The 14,066-nt window shown below is 34.3% G+C and overlaps 1 non-coding gene across 1 annotated transcript; it reads left to right on the top strand.

Moving 5' to 3' along the window:
- The first annotated feature begins 13,404 nt into the window (after positions 1-13,404).
- Positions 13,405-13,511, top strand: LOC128279936 (small nucleolar RNA R71). The gene has a single exon (XR_008270120.1). It is a non-coding gene; the product is annotated as a small nucleolar RNA R71 (small nucleolar RNA).
- The last annotated feature ends 555 nt before the right edge of the window (positions 13,512-14,066 follow it).

The raw sequence follows: 14,066 nt of genomic DNA on the forward strand, positions 1-14,066 counted from the left end.
GAGGCTTTCCAGCTTTCGACCGCCATACATAGCGGTGTTGACGGTGGCGCGTGGGCGCGTGTAAGCCTCTGGACGGAGGCTCGATAGAGCTCCGAAGACCCCCCAAACCCTGTTTCAGAGGGTTTCTTTGTTTTTTTTTTTTAAATCAAGTTTCAAAAGGATTTTAAGGTCGACATTTGGCTTTTATAGCCTTATAAAAACGGCGTCGTTTTGCTTAAAATGATAAGCTTCAAAAGGCATCATTTCAAAGCTCAGGATCCTCGTGTTGACCCGTGACCCGGATAGGATCCGCGTGTTTTCGTTTAAAGGGAAAATTTCCCAATCGATCCTTTCGCTTTTTTAAAATTTATAATTTCATTTTTTTATTTTCAAATTGGCCGTAACTTTTATATTTGTTTCGATTTAGTCCCAATGGCCATTAAAACCTATTATGAGGAACGACGTCGTTTTTTGGGATTAGGGCTAATTGCTCAGTGAGTCCCTTTGATTTTAAATGCACGTTTCAATTAGGCCCAAAATTTTTATTAATTAACCTGGATTTTTTAATTAAATTCAATTTTAACCCTTTTCATATAAATTCAATTTATTTTAAATACTATATATTTTTATAAACATTAGTTATATGTAAAATAGTATATATTATTTTTCTTTATAAATTATTTATATTATTATATACTATTATATATTATATTATATATTATACATTTTATATATTATTCCATATATTATTTTTATTTTATCATAAATTATGTATTATTTTATTATTCATAAACTATGTAATTTAAAATTTGTAAGTTATTAATAAATAATCTATATATCATTATTAAATATTTAGTATTTAATCTTTTAAAATTTATTATAAATTTTCGTTCCTATTCAACATATTATTATTTTTATAAATATATATATTAGCTACTACATTATATAGTATAATTTTTAATGAATTATCCTTTATTATTTATATATTGTTAAATTTTTATTTGTATTTAATCTTATCTTTTTTTAACTTTTGTTATATATTCCTAATTTATTTTTGTATTATTTTGTGTTTATTTAATACAATTTTAATATGATAATTGTATTTTATGAATTGCTTATTATTCTTATTCCATTTATTATCTTATATATTTGCATGGAAATTTATGTTGTTATTTTAGGTTATATTCACATGAAATATTGTTGTATATTATGTAACTTGTATTGTTCTATTCATTATTCTTTATATTGTATTTTGCATGGAATGATAATGTATGTATATTTACGTTATTTACAATTATATATGCATGAAATGTTAATGTATCTTTGTGTGATTTACGTCATTATTCATCATTTTCCATACTATATTTACATGAAATGTTAAAATATGAATCAGGTAACTTAGTTTACTCAATATTGATCCTTTGTAATACGTTAAATACATCATTACTTTTAAAAAATTACATCTCATTTAATCCAAAAGAATTTTAAAAAGAGAGGCAATGTTTTTGGTATTTAGAAATTCGGGAAATAGTGCCCTAACATGCTGGGTTGCGATTTCCCATCTGTCTAAATGTCTAAAGTATCCTTCTAAATAGATTTTGTAAATCACGAGATGATTTCAATTTCGAAAGATTAAGAATATCGTGTCCAATCATGATGGATGTGATGTTTGTACTCTTTTGGAGCAAAAGAACCTCGATTTTCAACAAATTATTATAGCTTTAAAAAGGGATCTTTTTTTTAAATTCTTTCAAACTTTTGACATCAAGACAGAAAATTAATTTGGTACCAATTTTGGGCGTTGGCGTTGCAAGGGTGCTAATCCTTCCTTGCACATAATCGACTCTCGAACCCATCTTCTCATGTTTCCGTAGACCAAAATGTTTTATAAGGTGATCCAATCACACCTAAAAAGGTTGGTGGCGACTTCTGTTTTCAAAATACATCCCCTTTTAAAAAATGAGGTTTCGACAATGCATATTCTCATATTCTAGGTCTCATAATAATCATAAAATAAATATTTTGATGTAAGATTTGTGGTCTCAAAACCACTATTCTGACTAGGCCCTATTTCGGGATGTTACACCCGGGAAAGGCAAATGTAGTCGCTGACGCTTTGAATAGAAAGTCATTGTTTGCCTTGAAGGCCGTGAATACTCAATTGACCGTGTCTAACGATGGTTCAGTACTAGCTGAGATAAGAGCTAGGCCGACATTCCTACAAAAGATCTGTGAAGCTCAGAAAGGTGATAAGGAGTTGCAAGCTAAGGTGGCACAGTGCGAGATGAAAAACGAATCCGAATTTCGTATTGATACCGATGGATGTATAATGTTCAAAGATAGAATTTGTGTACCCAAGGACAATGAGCTTATACAGAAGATTCTACGTGAGGCACATAGCGGGTGTTTTTCCATCCACCCGGGTAGTGTGGAAATGTTTAACGACCTGAAGAAAATGTATTGGTGGTCGGGGATGACAAGAAACATTTCAAAGTTTGTTTCCAAGTGCCTTGTGTGTCAGCAAGTGAAAGCTGAACACCAAGTACCTTTGGGTCTACTTTAGTTTATCATGGTCCCCGAGTGGAAGTGGGATAGGATGACTATGGATTTTGTGAAGGGTTTGCCATTAACCTCGAAAAAAAGGATGTTGTTTGGGTTATTGTGGATAGGTTAACAAATTCGGCACATTTTATACCAGTGCGTTTCGACTACTCCCTCGAGAGATTGGCTGAATTGTATGTTTCTAAGATTATGAGGCTACATGGAGTGCCTTTGTCGATTGTTTCAGATAGGGACCTGAGATTTACCTTGAGGTTTTGGAAAAAGTTACAAGAGGATTTGGGAACAAAGTTGAGTTTTAGCACAGCATTTTACCCGCAAACAGATGGCCAGTCGGAAAGAGTGATTCAAATTTTAGAAGACATGTTGCAGTGTTGTGTTCTTGAGTTTCAAGGCAGTTGGGAAAGGTACTTGTCGTTGGTTGAATTCGCTTACAATAACAATTATCAAACAAGTTTGAAAATGGCACCTTATGAGGCTTTGTATAGGCGAAAGTGTCAAACTCCCTTATATTGGACTGAACTCAGAGAGAGTTAGATTCACGAAGTCGATTTAATCAAAGAGACTGAAGAGAAAGTTAAAGTGGTTCGTGACTGCTTAAAGGCCACTTTGGATAGATAGAAATCCTATGCGGATTTAAAATGTAAAAAGATCGAATTCCAAGTCAGTGATCGAGTGTTTTTAAAAGTATCCCCGTGGAAGAAAGTACTTAGATTTGGTAGAAGAGGCAAGTTAAGTCCTCGTTTCATAAGACCTTATGAGGTTATCAAGAGAATAGGACCGGTTGCCTATCGATTGGCTTTTCCACCAGAGTTGGAAAAGATTTACAACGTATTTCATGTATCCATGCTACGCCGGTATAGATCAGACCCTTTGCATGTGATTATGCCAACGAAGGTTGAGATTCTTCTGAACATGACTTATGGAGAAGAGCCGGTCAAGATATTGGCTCGGAAAGTCAAACAGTTAAGAAATAAGAGTATTACACTCGTGCAAGTTTTGTGCCATAGATACAGAGTCGAGGAAGCCATATGGGAACCCGAGGAGACTATGAGAGATTAGTACCCGAACATATTCACCGGTAAGATTTTCGGGGACGAAAATCCCTAAGGGGGAGAAATGTAACAGCCCGATATAGGGCCTAGTCAGAATAGTGGTCTTGGGACCACAAATTCGGAATCGAATAAATTATTTTATTATTATTTTGGAGTCATTACATGTTTATATTAGTATGTGAAAATTTTGGTGAAGTAATTTTGACGTTTGTGAGGTTAATTGCGAGAAAGGACTAAATCGCATAAAATTCAAAAGTCCTATTTTGATAGCTAAAAGTGCCAAATAGCTAGAGAACCTAAATTGGGGGCATTTAAAGGGCAATTAGACCCTTTAGGGAGGCATGGCCGGCCATAGGAGACAAGCTTAGTCAAAAAGTCCAAATTTTGTGGGTTTGGTGGCTAAATTGATTAAAATAGAAATAAAATAAGAGAAAGATGATATCACCTTCTCATCTTTTTCTTTACCATTGAAAATTTTTAGCAAAATAAGGGTTTTGGAGCTTTAAAAAAATTCAGCAACTTTAAGCCTTCACAAGTAAGTGATTTTCCAACCCTTTGTTGAATATTTTTGTACTTTTGAGACCCTTGAAGTATGAGCTTTCAAATGAGGGTACTATTTTGCCAAATGATTAAGAGTTTAGGGCTTTTCTATGAAAGGATTTGTAATGTTTACCGAGTTTTTATGGAAGAAAATGAGTCTTGGGTGCCTTATAACCAACTTTTGTGAAAGGTGTTAGCATGAAAACACCTAAAAGGACTATTCTGCATAAGTTGTAAAATAGATGATAAGTGTGTGCAATAGTGGGAATTTGGAGTTTCTATAAGAGTAGAAAGGGTTTGGCTAAGCTTAAGGTGTGAAGAAATTCGATAAAAATTGATTTTTGGGCTTATGGGTAAAATGGTTATTTTGTAAAAGTCTAGGGACAAATTGGTTATTTTGCCCAATTATGAATTGTAGAGTGCCTAAATTGATAAAGTGACTAAATAAGTGCATTTTTCTATTATAGATCAAGAAATACCCAATCAAAACCTAGACCAGGGGAAAGCTAAGCAAATCGACTAAATCGACTAATCGCTACATTTTGTAATACGAGGTAAGTTGTATGCAAATAATACAACTACATTGCTTATGTATGTGTTGAATTGTATTTGAATTATTATAGCATGAATTGCTTGATTGTGGAAATGAGATAATATGATGAGAATAGAGATAATAGAATTCCCAAATGAGCCTCAGGAAATAAATCGGATATTCATGCCATGACATTTGGGTCACTTGTGTGAGCTAGTGTAAGACATGTCTGGGACATGCTTCGGCCTCGAGACGCAAGCTAGTGTAAGACATGTCTGGGACATCTAGGACATGCATCGACTACAAGATGTATTAGTGTAAGACAATGTCTGGGACATGGCATTGGCACAGATATACTAGAACTTGTGTAAGATCATGTTTGGGACATGGCGTCGATGTCTGACCCCATGTTTGCGGCTAAATGAGTATCTGATAATGTTCCATATGGTTTAACGGTGAAAGTATGGTTTAAAGTTAACTAAGAAAGTATAACCGTGTTGTAAGTGGTACAGGTACGGTATGTATAAATGTGAGCTCAATATATGCTATATGAGGTGTCATGAATATTGATGAGTAGGTTTTGCTTATGCCACTTGTGTATTATGATACCTGTTGATGAATGGTAAAGTTATGTTGTATACTTATTTATGTGCAACTTACTAAGCTTTATGCTTACTCCCTCTCTTTTTTCATTTTTTTATAGTGTTGCCCATCTAGCTCAAGGATCAACGGAAGTCAGAGATATCGATCACACTATCAATCAAAGCTTTCGGTATAGTTTGGTTTATATTTTTGAATATGGCATGTATAGGGAACTAGACTTATGTTTTGTGTCTTTATAAGTTTGGCCAAATGTGTTGGTTTGGGGATAAATCCCTCATTTTGTATTAAGCCTTGAATGATGCCTAACATTCTTTTTAATTTATATACAAAGATGTTATTTTCATAGATGAGTAAAATGTACAAACGGAATAATGTTTATTATGGCTGATTTGGTTGCATAGGATAGTCTTATCTTGATTGTGGTTACTATTATGCAGGTTGTGTAAGTAAGGGTGGCAAATAGGCTTGGTAAATAGCCTTATATTGTCCACACAGGTAGACACACGGACGTGTGTCTAGACCGTATGTGATGCACGGTCTGCCCTATGGGCATGTGGTCCGGTCGTGTGTTCCCTGCACGTAAAGATTTCAAGTCAGTATGCATGATAGTAAACACACGGGTGGAAACACGGCCTAGTACACAGAGGTGTGCCTTGGCTTGTGACATTTTGGGGATGCTGACGTCAGAAATAGAATGTCCATGTTTTTGCACACTAGCTAGGACACGAGCGTGTCATGGCCTTGTGAAGGACACAGGCCAGGCACACGAGCGTGTGCCAAGCTATGTGAAAACCCTTGTAGGTATGCATTTAGAATAAATTCCACACAAGTGGAAGACACAGGCATGTCCTTATATTTCTTAGGCCGTGTGAGCCATATGGTCCATCAACATAACCATGTTAAAATGGCCACACGGGCGTGTTGCCCTTCTACATGGGCATGTGCCATGTCTCAAATATAAATTTTCTATAGATGGTTTAAGGGCCTGGGTTGATCCCGAATAGTTTCGAATGATCAATTAGGGGCTCGTAGGCCCATAACAAGAGGTTTAAAGTAGAAATTGAAAATTTTTTAAATTGGACTGAGTCTGGGTGACTTGTGAACGTTTGAGTGCATGAAACCAAGGTAGGTAATGCCTCGTATTCTGCTCCAATGTGGGTTTCAGGTATGGGGTGTTACAATGAGATTATGGTAAATTGCATTATCTTATAATATATTACTTGAATGTTAAATGTATGGTAAGATTTGCTTATTTCTTTCATACGAGCTTACTAAGATATATAGCTTACTCCATTTTACGTTCCATGTTTTATAGTGTCACCAAGCTAGCTCAGATTGGAGATAGTCGGAGATCGCATCACACTATCAACTGCCATTTTGGGTATTAATGATCTTAAACATTGTGAGTGTATGACATCTATAGGGATTTGGTCATTTTGTTATGTGTGTTATCATGATTTTGGCCAAATGTATTGGCTTGTAATTGTCAAAGGCTTGAATTGGTATTTGGCCATGTAAATTGGCTCATTTTGGTTAAATTGGTTGTAATCTCATATATATACATATATATGTGCATGTATGTGCCAATGCCTGTAACAGCCCGATTTAGACCCTATTTGGAATAGTGGTTTTGGGACCATGAGTCCGAATCAGAAAAATATTTAAAAATTATTTTCTGTGTTTATAATGTGTGAATTTATATGTGTGAAATTTTCGTGTTTTAATTTTATCGTTTGAGTGCCCGATTAAATAAAAGGGCTGAATCGCATAAAATAAAAATTTGATGGTTAATTGTAAAAGGGCTGAATTGATGTTGTCTTTATAGCATGAGGTACTTATAATGCAATTAGGCCATAATATTAGGTGATGGACTGTTGTAGACAACCATTATAAAGATTTCATATTATATTATAAAGGTTATTTATGTAAAATAATTAATAAGTTATATTAACATAAAACATAAAAATTAAAAGCCACGGTGTTCATATTTTTTTTCTATGACCGAAACATAACAGAAAAGAAAAGAAATAAAGTTTTCTTAGTTTCGGCCCTTGCTAAGCTCAATCAAGGTATGTAACTAGCTTGGTTTTTTTTTTATAATTTTTACGTTTTTGAGATCTTTGTTATGTTATCTATCAAGCCCATGTTTCAATTTTTGAATTTGATGTTGATTTTGTATTTTTCCATTGTTGAAAGTGTTTGATTTTTGTTGTTTGATGATGGAAAATAAAAGATATATGATAGATTAACATGTTTTGTATTTGAATTTTTGATGATTTTGAGTAATTAGGGCTAATTTGTAAAAATGATAAATTTAGGAACTAAAATGTGAAATAAATGAAATGTGTGGACTTGTATAAGGAAGATGAATATTCGGTCTAAGCATGGTATATTGAAATTTTTCATATTTTGTGTTTTGTGCAATAGGGACTAAATTGTAAAAAGTGTAAAATTTTAGGGGTAAATGGTAATTTGCCCATTTATGTGTTTTTGGACTAAATTGCGTGAAAATATGTTTGAATGAGTTTAATTTGAATATGTTTAGATCAAGAACCAAAGAAATCGGGCTTAGATCGAGGGAAAACCATAATTGTCGAATAATCGTTCTGTTCTGATTATCATTGTCCGAGGTAAGTTTATAAGCAAATAGATGTTATTAAATTTCAATATAGGTGATCTATAAATAATTGCAATAATTAGTATTAAATTACGAATTGGCATTGAGTAATGAAAAATAATTTATGTTTGATGATAAAGTAATGAATAAGTTTTGGTATTTGAAGTGATGACATGAACTATACATGTAAAAGTGTTAATTATATGTATATTAATTGCAAATCTATATTCAGCTAAGTGATATATGTATGTGTTATTAAAGGGTGAATCATGAGTATATATATATATTCGACTATATGATGATATTATGACCTTGGAAGTGAATGATAACTTTGTTAATGAACATATGTATATGTGTATTTTGGCCAAGTTAAAGTTGATACATGGATGTATATGTGATTACACATAAGACCATGTCTGGGATGTTGGCATCAATATGTGATTACGTGTAAGACCACATCTGGGACGTTGGCATCAATATGTGATTACGTGTAAGACCACATCTGGGACGTTGGCATCGATATGTGATTATGTGTAAGACCATGTCTGGGACGTTGGCATCGATATGTGATTACGTGTAAGACCACGTCTAGGATGTTGGCATCGATATGTGTTTATGAGTAAGACCCTGTCTAGGACAGTGGCATCGATATGAGGTTACATGTAAGACCACATATGGGACGTTGCCATTGTAAGATATATGTGATTATCTGAGTATCCTATTCAATTCCGAATGGTTCAACAGGCAATGATAGTTGTGATTGAATGTGTAAAACGAGCTACAGTGATTAGGTATGTGATAGCTTATTTCCTATTTGAAATAAGGTAAGTAGGTTACTTGATATGTGTTATAAATCATGTATAATGTAAATGAAAAATGTATGTGCATATGAAAAGCATAATCGGCCTTTTGATTATATCATGTGAACATTTATGAAATGATTCATGAATATATGTATATGGGTTTATTCGGTTATATAATGGTACTATAGTTTTGAAATTAAATATACATTGATAATAAATACATGTATATTCGGCCATGAATAAGTTTATTTGTGAAAGTATATGTTATACATGAATTTATAAGCTTGAGATTTAATATGATTATGATAGTATAATTTGGTTTGGTTTAAATGAGTGATTATGACATTTAGTTGTTTATTTGCTTATGACTTACTAAGTATGATAGCTTACTGTGTGTGTTTATGTTTGCCTCTATTTTATAGATTTTGGAGATTAGTTACGAGCTCGGGGATCATCAGCAAAGTCCATCACACTATCAACTATTGTTTTGGTACATTATAAGTTTAAACTTGATACTATGGCATGTATAATCTAGGTTATATAAGTTGGAAGTTGTGTATATATTAAGCCATGCGAAAATGGCTAATATGCTATGAGAGTATATGAAATTTTAGTCAAGTTTTATATGTGTTATATGTATTGATAATGGTTGGTGAATTTGGATGTGGTTTGGTTGACTTGGCTTTGCTATATACATGAGTATGAATTATGTTTTTCATGTTACTTTTGGTTAAAATGATTCAGTTATGTTTTACATTTGTTAGTAATGAATATGTTTGGTTGATAATTCGGTACTTGCACATATATATATATTTATACACATGATGTGTTGGTATGATATATATATATATTATTTCAAGGTGTATATATATATATATATATGTATGTGTGTGTGGTGGTGTTTGGTCATGTGTTTGGTTATGGAGTAAATGATGGATGTTTATCGAGTTATAATATGAAATGCATTAGTTAGTAAAATGCATGTCATATATATATATGGTGTATTTGGTATATGCTTATGGTTTAAAGTAATAATATGCATAACTTATGATCATTCATTATGGTAAGCTTATCATATTGATATGTTTTGCATTAGTCGAATTTTATAATTTAGATTAAATGAGGTAAACATGGTTGATAGATAGGTATATATATATGTAATTGGTTGTGGCTTAATATTGGTTTATTTGGAATGCATGATTATATTATGAATTAATTCAAGTTAGTAAGCTTAAAATAAACTATATATGTTTTCTATGTTTGTTATATAATTCGGTGAAGGGATAATAATAAGTATAATGTATATTCAACCATATTATTAAATTATTAAATAAGTGTATATATATATCGATGGTATAATCATGTGTACTTGGTTATGTAAGTTCTATTTATGGATGATTTTTAGTATGCAAATGGGGTGTAATATAATTTATATGTTTTTCTCATTTAATGGTTCATAATGATATGCTATAATATGAATTATATATATTGCATTAAAGTTATGTTTCATTATATGGTAATGATATTAAAGTTGCATATGTGTTTGGACAATAATTAATGTAATAGTTTGTTAAATTTTTAACATGCACAAATGCAGAATTAAGAAAATGATATGTTTGATATTTGCCAAGTTAAATAGATATTTTGGCATGTATTCAATATATGTGTTTAAATGTCTTAATGTTTGTACCTAGAATTTGTCATGTAAATATCTATGTTATAATTTGATTATTTGAACGTTATAAATGAGATGTACACATGATTCGTATAATTGAGTTTATATTACCTTAAACATACATAGTAATGAATGACTCCCTTAAGCTGTGAATTGTTCGATAATGCCTCGTAACCTTTATTCGGCGACAAATACGGGTTAGGGGTGTTACAATGCCCCTTTCGTGATGTGGTTTATATTGATTTGCTAAATGTTGATTGTGGCTTAATGACTTGTTGTGAAATGGATGAGTTTGGTCTATTGGTATGTTGGATTATCTTGATAAGTAAATGCAAGTTGGAAGTAGTCTTAGTGGTGTTTTGAAAGTGAAATTGATATGTTTGATTTGGCAATAATGAAATGTCATGAGTATGATAGAATATGGTATTGCATTGACATGTATTGGCCATGTTTGTAGATGTTTGGTTGTCTAAGTATACTATGATTTATGCCATTGAAATAGTGTATGTGTATGTGTAAATGAGAGTGGCAAATGGCTTGGTAAATAGCCTTTATTTTGTCCACACGGGTAGACACACGGGTGTGTGCCTAGGCTTTGTATGACACACAGCCTGTCCCATGGGCATGTGTTTTGGCCGTGTGTCCCCTGCACCTTAATTTTGAGAAATAGAATGCTCAAAATTGAGCACACAGGCAGAGAACGGGGGTGTGTCCTGGGCGTGTGTCCTGCGCGTGTGAAGTCTGCACCTATTTTATGAAAATTAAATTAACCACACAGCCTAGCACACGGGCGTATGACCTAGCCGTGTGACTTCAATTTGTTCATGCCTTACAAGTCAGAGAGTTACACGGGTTAGGAACACGGGCATGTGTGACCACACGACCTGCCCACACGGGCGTGTGACCCCTGTTTATAGCAAAATTTTCTAAGTTTTGTAAAAATTCCTAAAGTTGTCGGTTTAGTCTAGAACCACTTCCAAAGCATGTTTTAGGCATCGAAGGCACATATTAAGGACTTTATGATTGAATATAAATAGTTTTAATTTGGATGCAAATTTATGATTTGATTTGTATGTTCGCTTGCAATGTAAGTCTGGTAATGCCTCGTGCCCTATTCCGGCGTTGAATACGGGTAAGGGGTGTTACAGTTTCTCTGTTTTAGAGTAAATCAGAAGCTCGTTGGATTGGAAGCTTGGCGGAGATCACTCACACTATCCATCGGCCTATATCGGTATATATGGTAAATCAATTATGGTTGTAATGGCATGTATAGGATATTGGCCATATTGGCATGTAAATGTAAATGATGCTTGTAATCTAGCCATTGGAATGGCAATGTCAAACTATGGTAGCTACATATATGTTAAGTAGTTGATCAAATTATGTCTAACTTGAGGACTTAACTAAGGTAAGATTACAGACATGTATGCATGTAATGGTATGCCATGATGAATGATGGAATTTGTTTAATTTGAATGCTTGGAATGGTTGGTACTGGATGTCTGCTTCAAGTGCAGGTCATGGGTGTGTTTTTGAGTGAGAAATGAAGCTAGAAATGGCTTTATTTTGTCCACGCGGGCCTGTGTCTAGACTGTGTGTGACACACGACCAGGTACATGGGCGTGTTTGAGAAACAGAATGCTCAGATTTGAGCGCACGGGCAGAGACACGGGTGTGTGTCTTAGCTATGTAAAACCTGCACCTAATCTCGAATTAAATAAATTAACCACACGGCTTACTACACGGGCGTGTGGCATGGGCGTGTGCACAAGTCAGAGAGTTAAACAGGGTCGAACACGGCCTGTAACACAGTCGTGTCCCTTGGACCACACGGGTGTGTGGGCCTTGGAACTTGGAAAATTTTTGAAATGTCACGAAAAATTCTTAGAGTTCCCGATTAAGTCTCGACTCGATTTTAATGCTCGTATTGGGCCTTGAGGGTCCAATTAAGGGACGTTTTGAATGATCTCGGTTAATGAATAGTAATTTACAAGAATTATCTAAAAAATATTTTGAAATTTTTGGTAATGCTCTGTAACACTGTTTTGGCGACGGATACGGGTTAAAGGGTGTTACAATGGCAATGGTGGAATCTTAGCTTTAACCAGACAACTCTTCTGTGGAAATTTTTTTGCATCTAATAAGGGTGTTAGATAATTAGAACTAACTGGTTTAGAGTTTACCTCATCAAAGATCACTGAATCTGACTTCTGTGATACATGAGTTTCAACACTTGGTTGAACTTCCTCTTTGTCTTGAGCTACAACAGGCTCATCTTGAACCTTAACCACCTTGGGCTCCAATGTTTTTCCACTTGGCAAAGAGACTGCTTTGCAATGTTCTTTGCCCAAAATTTTTGGATTTTCTGTGTCGCTTGGCCAAATACCTTAGGGTTTATTTTGAAGTTTATTGGTTAGCAGACTCATTTGATTCTCAAGATTTCTTAAAGTGGTATCATTCTTTACTATGTATGCCTTCAGCAGATTCTTAGGATCACTTGAAGATTCAGTTGGTGGGGGTTGTTGCACTTGTTAAGAATATACCGACGGATAATTTGGTCGAAATGGCATAATAGAGTCGCTATGGTCCGCCCATTGATTACTCCATGGAGAAATTGGATGATTCTGCCATGAAGAGTTGTAAAAATTTGATTGCGGACCATTCCAATTCTGATTCCCATGTAATAATTTGACTCTTGATTCGATAGGAAATTTTCAAAGAAATGGCCATCTCCACAATATTCACAAGAAATATTCTCGAACCAGTTGGGCTGTTGACCTGACTGGCTACCATTGAAACTATTAACAATTATGTTCTTAAGCATAGAAGACATAGAGGATACCTGGCTACCAAAGAAGCAAGTGTGTCCGCTTCATGTACTCCTGCTGCTCATCTTTCTAAGGCTGCTCGGTTGGTTGGCCACTGATAGTTATTGCTGGTAGTTCTTTCAATAATCTCGTAAGCATCGTTAAGCATCCACCACCATTCTAGTATGAATATTAAGACCAGTATAGAAAGTCTCCATTTGAACGCAACAAGGAATGTCATGATAAGGGCACTTTCGTAATAACTCCTTGAACCGCTCCGATGCCTCATATAAAGATTCTTCATCAAGTTGCTGAAATGACGTGATTTCATTTCAAATCTTGGCAGTTAAAGATTGAGGGAAATATTTCATTAAGAAACATTCAAAAAACTCTTGCCATGTAGTTATGGAACCAGACGGTAGGGAGTTCAACCACGCTCGTGCTCTATCTCTTAAGGAGTATGGAAATAATCTCAGTCTCAAGGCGTCCTCAGTCTCCCCGACTAGTTTAAATGAATCACTCACTTCCATGAATAACCGAAGGTGAATATGTGGATCTTCAGTAGGAATCCCACTAAATTGACCCATATTTTACAAAATTTGGAACATGACCGGCTTCAGCACAAATTGTTGTGCCTTAACTTCAGGTCTCCTAATACTCGGATTAAGCTCGTTGAATAGAGGAATGACATATTCTTGAATGGCACAGTTTCTGTCATTGGCATCAATGATCGGATTGTAAGTATTATAAGCGAATGTTCCTCCTGGATTTTGGTTTGGATTTTCGAAATTTATCTCTTCGATCCTTCTTTAGTTCGCTTGTTTCTCCATTGTCAGAAAATCCTTTCAATTTTAGGGTCTACAAGGAGTAAGTCAATAATTTGATCAAAACTCATA

This window comes from Gossypium arboreum, chromosome 8 (genome assembly GCF_025698485.1).
Source record: "Gossypium arboreum isolate Shixiya-1 chromosome 8, ASM2569848v2, whole genome shotgun sequence".
NCBI classification, from domain to species: domain Eukaryota; kingdom Viridiplantae; phylum Streptophyta; class Magnoliopsida; order Malvales; family Malvaceae; genus Gossypium; species Gossypium arboreum.